Genomic DNA, 6,000 nt, shown 5'->3' on the forward strand with positions numbered 1-6,000 from the left:
CTCTAATTTAAATTACAGTAGCATTAGAAATATGTTACTTAATTTGTTATAATTATTAGAAATTATTTATATATGGCTGAATAATAAAATCTTATGCAAATGATCTTTATACATTGACGAAAAACGAGTTTGAGATTGTAATTAAAAATGATTCAGTTAAAAATAATTGAAAATAAATTTTTAAATTTATTATTCCTTCAAAGAAACAAAATTTAAAAAAAAGTTTTAGTGAACTTATTTCAATACGAGACTAAAATCATTAAAATAAAAGTTGGAGAAAACCTTGTGGAACAATGAATTTTAAAGTAATATATTAAAATAAAAGTATATAACTTTAAATTAAATTTCATAATAAATTTTTTTAGAAATTTATAAAAATTACAGACATTATAATATTAAAAATTTCTTAGTCTAAAAGTATTTTGTGCTAATACAAAAACGTGAATGATTTGTTTTACTGAGGAAAGAATGATATAATTTAATGATGAAAAATACGAAACTTATTTGATTTAAATTACAGCAATAATAAAAAATATTGTTAAATCATATGAAAAATTGTTATTGCAAATATAGGAAGTTATTATAAGAGATTAAATAATACGAAAAATACATTGCTTGATAAAAGTTACGTTCATGGAAGAATTTTAATATTCCATTTATAACTATGAATGGATATTTATACCTTTATTGCAAGAATCCGTTTAATATATCAGTTTGCTAATATAAAATTTTAGTTGATTGTAATATACCATCGTAATTACATATAATTAATACTTTTTATGTAAAATGAAGGTTTCTGTATCCACATAAAGTATGGTGTAGTTTCAAAAGACAGCAATAATCCTTGAAATCAAATAACTCGAATTTTCTACTACTGAGATTTTAAATAATATTATTAATGCTGCTGTGTAACTTTTTCATTCTACTGCAATGTGTGGACGCTGAGATTGGAGCTGATGATCAATGCAATTGAATTATTTTACGAATTCGCGATTACTTTTAACTTGTCTAGAATTTAAAATTCGATTACTAACTATTTAAACTCAGTAATGAAGTTAATTCACAGGTAACAAACGAATTCATTTAATATATTGCTTTGAACTTTAATAAATAGAATTTCACTTGCTACTTATTAAACTTCAAACGAATGTATACTAGATAATGAATCAGGAATAGTTATATTTCAGAAGGAACCTTATGATGGAAGGAACCTTATATTCAGAAGGAACCTTATGATGATGCTATTATTTTTCAAACATCGTAATTTCCGCGTAAACAGATCTCATGAAGAATTGTTGGTAGTAGGGAATCATTTTATTGCTGGAAATTTTGTCATCATAATTAGCAGTATCAAAGGAACAACATACTACATGCATAGCTACAGGTAGAAAAATTTGAGCAAGAACTAAAAAACCAATATCTGCCATATAGTTTGGATAATAGCTGGAGAAAACTGAAAACCTTGAATTCACTGATACACAGCCAACAAGATCAATAATTTTAATTGCTAATTTTATGAAATGTCATTTTGCAGCTTGTAGAAATTGGATATAAAATCAATTCTACCTATTAGATATAAAATCCATTGAATTATAAAAATTGACACAGATGTTTAAATAATGCACTTTTCTAGCTCCACTTAAATTAGGCAGTCATATTAATATTAGAATAAAATTATGCAAAATATCAAATTAATACCCGTTTTTGAAGTAAAAAGCATTTCATTTTGAAGTTCGCTGGTCAAATGTTTCAATAAATTTACCTTGATATTAGTTAATTAAGCTGCTTACAGATATTAATTCGTATAGTGATGTTTATTTTTAAATGAGTATAATACTGTAAAACAGAAATTCATGAGCTAAAAATAATATATGCAGGTTTTAGGATTTTAGGATTTTTTTAGTCAAGCTATTTTGTTCCATAAATAGAAATTCTTACATATTTCAACAGACTATTATATAAACTTAAATGCATAATTTCAATTAAATACAATAAATAGAAACATAATAGTTTTAATTCGTAAAAAGAAATAATATTCCCTTTTGATTTCAAATATATATATATATATATATATATTATATATATATATATATATATATATATATATATATATATATATATATATATATATATATATATATATATATATATATATATATATATATATATATATATATATCCAAAGTATCTTACATATAATTCCAAAATTGAATAGCAAGTAACAATTTGAATTAAAAGTTCCTCTACTTTGATTTGCCAACATGTATCTTGCAATTGAATAAAAAAAGTTTAATTCTCTTCAAATTTATTTGATTTATACTCTAAATCTCTTGCAGTTATCTCATAAAAGAAATTATACTTTATCAATTCCATTTCTATTATTAGGTTCATCAAAAATTTAAACTAAGAAAACTTGTTTTGAAATACTTTTTATCTGGTTTTTTATCATTTGCATGAGTACGAGAGTTCTCTTTTTGAAATAATAAGCAGTGTTTATAACTTGAAATGAAAAATACAGCTTTCTGTTTTAGAAAAATGCCAAGAGTGTTTTCCTATTTTCTATCTTGAAGCAGAATCATTTAAAACATGTGTCCGACGAACTTGCAGATAGGTCTAAACACAAATCTGACTGAATAAACCTCCTTAGCAATACACTCGAAATAATTTAGAAAATATTTAAATTATCGTTCACAAGCGAAATGGAAAATTTCTCGGCACTTTATAAAGCATTTAAAGTGTTTGTAAAGACGCTGGCGAGAGTTGGCGAATTTAGCGACCAGAGTATTTAGCGACAGAAAGGCCTGGAGGGGGGGGGGGGGGTTACATTTAAAACTATCTGTCGACAGAGATCCTAACTACGAGGGAGAGTAACTGCCTGTTTTATCAGCGCTTCATATTTTTGGGATAAGTCCGGCCTTTTGTGTTAGTTCAAATTCGTCTAGAAGTTTATGCCAAGTTAGAAAAGAATTCAATAAATGAAATGTAAATAGCTTTGAGCGTTGATATTTAAACAGAGATGAGTTTAATGCGAAAGATGTATAATGTAGTTAGAGAAATCATTGGGACAGTTTTAAATCCATTTATATATCATTCGATCACGGAATTTATTATCCTTAAGATGTAATTTCTTACTTGTTATTTGTTACATTAGTACACATTTATTACGATTTTAACTTAGAATGGTGCAAATACAATAATTTATTTATCCTATCTATATCTGTAGAAAATCAAAAACTTGTTAAATAAAGTTTGAAAGCTTAGAAGAAGAAAAAGAAATTCATGTCTGAATGAAATGTAAGAAAATTAAAGGAAATAAAAATAAAAATTATATGTGTCAAATGAAATATAAATATCAAGAGCGCGAATCATTAGGATAGGACCGTCTGTTGTATATGGAATAAATGATTCTGATTGTCTCCCCAATTTCAAAAGCAGAATTTCTATTCAAGAAAAATTTTAAAAAAAATAAATTTTAATTTATTTGAAGATTTATTCAAATGAAGTCTTTTTTATGTGGATGCAATTAAGCACATGACTATCTGTCTCTATTTTCAACAGATAAATAATAGAAAAACAAAAATTTTAAAAAGCTTCAGATAATAATAATAAGTTTTTGTTAGTTACATCTACATGAAGCTTTATGCTACTTCTACATGACATCTACATTATGCTTATTATGGATTAAGCATAAGCAATGTTGAAATATTGCTGCTTGATTCAATGAGCAACTTATTTTGCAAAAGTCGCTCAATTTACCTATCTTCAGTTCACTTTTCATACCATGAAAAAGTTGAATTCTTATTTTGGGTATTATTTACTATTTTGCATCTGAAATGCGTACAGAAAACAAATCATAAATAAAAAGAATACAAAGCATTAATTGACTAAAATTGGTTATATGCTGTGAAATAAAATTCTCAATTTATCTGCACATTTTAGGGTGCTAGCATATTTGAGCTGACTTTTTTCTGGTGAAGGAAAAGAAACGGGATAATGTATTTTTCGCATTTCTGGGTGAATCTTCTTTTACTTTCTTAAGAAAAATCTTTTTACGCTCACACTTCTATTTTAAATCTTTTGCCGCCAGCGATTGAATATGAAGCATCATTAGGAGGCGCAAATAATACGCCTTTAAATATGCATATTCTAATGCATTTATAGGAACAAATATGTTACATATAATGCAACCAATAGCGCGAGTGAAATATTTAATATATATCATTAGTGAATGATTTTTCTTTAGTTCTTTATGATTTTTTTAATATTTGTTTTCACTCCTTTAATTGCAGAAATAAAATTAGGTGATTTTCAAGTTATTAGAATTGTCTTGTATTTTAAATCTTTCATTGGTTTTTGCATCAATTTTTTGGAATTATTTAAACTGAGAGAAAAAAATTAATAATCTTTTTCATTTGTTCATATGATTAGATTAAAAAAAATGTGATGGAAATTCATCTCATTTGCCATTTAATAAAATTTATTTGTCTTGTATTTTAAATCTTTTATTGGTTTTTGCATCAATTTTTTGGAATTATTTAAACTGAGAGAAAAAAATTAATAATCTTTTTCATTTGTTCATATGATTAGATTAAAAAAAATGTGATGGATCATTTTGAAATTCATCTCATTTGCCATCTAATAAAATTTCTTTTTCGAAATAATACTTTATTTAAGAAGTGTATGAAGTTTTTGATCAGTAATTAATAAAGAATCATTTAAATTTTACAGGAATGTTATCACTTTAATTTGATAATAAGTGCATAAATTAATATTGCAATAATATTCAATTAATACTGATTAATCTTGCTCAAATCATTTAATTTAATATATAAGGCTTATGTGTCAATGCTATCTAATCAAATTATTAGAATCGATTCTATGTAATAGAATGATTCTATCAAAATAATTATATTGTTGAGTCACACGAGATTCAGGAGGTTTTCAAGAAAAAAATTAGAAAAATACAAAGCTCAGCTGTATTGCAGTGGCATTCTTTAGTGAAACAATTTTCGTGATAGCCAGTCATACGTCTATGGAGTACATAGAGTCTGTTTGATTCTTGTTGTATTAATAAATCAAAACCAATGAATTCAGTCTTTCTTGTCATTTTTAATAAGAATCATTGTTAGTTTAACTTATTTATCAGCCAATTTTATATCAAACAGTTAGATTTCAAAAGTAACCCCATTTTTCTTGAGAGAATGGCGCAGGTGTAGTATGCCTGCCGTATATCAGCAAGCGCTAAAAATCTTTCGTTAAAAACAAATTTCCAAAAATTTTTATAGATTAAAATTATGTCAAAGTTCATATAATTTCTAAGGTAAGGTCTTTTTGAACTTTTGGATTGCGTGTGTTGATTGTGAGTCCCATCTAATTTATTATCGACTCCAGGATCTCACTTACTGCAATTGGGTGATTCATACAGAAACTATCGGTTATATTTTGATAACTTTGAGTGACAATTTTTAGTATGTATTTAATGATGTTTTACTGAAATGCATTTTAAGAGTAAATGTTTAAAAGTTTTCTTATTCAGTCTATTCATTTTTATTTTCTTGTATATGTAGTATAGAACAAATATTGTACTCATCAAAGAAGTCGAATACAAGATTTAGACAAATGTCCATGTTTCAATTTTTTTTTTATCTGCCTGTCTCTGAACACATCAGTTCAAAAAAGTTTTTGACTATATGAATGAAATTTGTCTATGCATTTAGAACCAAATTTATAGAATTCTATCAAATTTAGATTGATATTCATCCACAAGAAGTCTGCCTGTCTGGCTGTTCGAATACAAGTGAAATCGATAACTACAAAACGAAAAGAGCTTGGTAAATAAAATTGGCACAGGTTAACATCTAAACTGAAGATTGTTATCAAATTTTGAATAAAATCTGTCAAACGGTTGGCCTTCTATCGGTTTGTACTATCGCATGTATGTAAAAGTAATGATTCCGAAACACAACGTCTTAAATCAATGAAATTTTGTATGTTAGTTTG

This window comes from Argiope bruennichi, chromosome 1 (assembly GCF_947563725.1).
Source record: "Argiope bruennichi chromosome 1, qqArgBrue1.1, whole genome shotgun sequence".
NCBI lineage: Eukaryota > Metazoa > Arthropoda > Arachnida > Araneae > Araneidae > Argiope > Argiope bruennichi.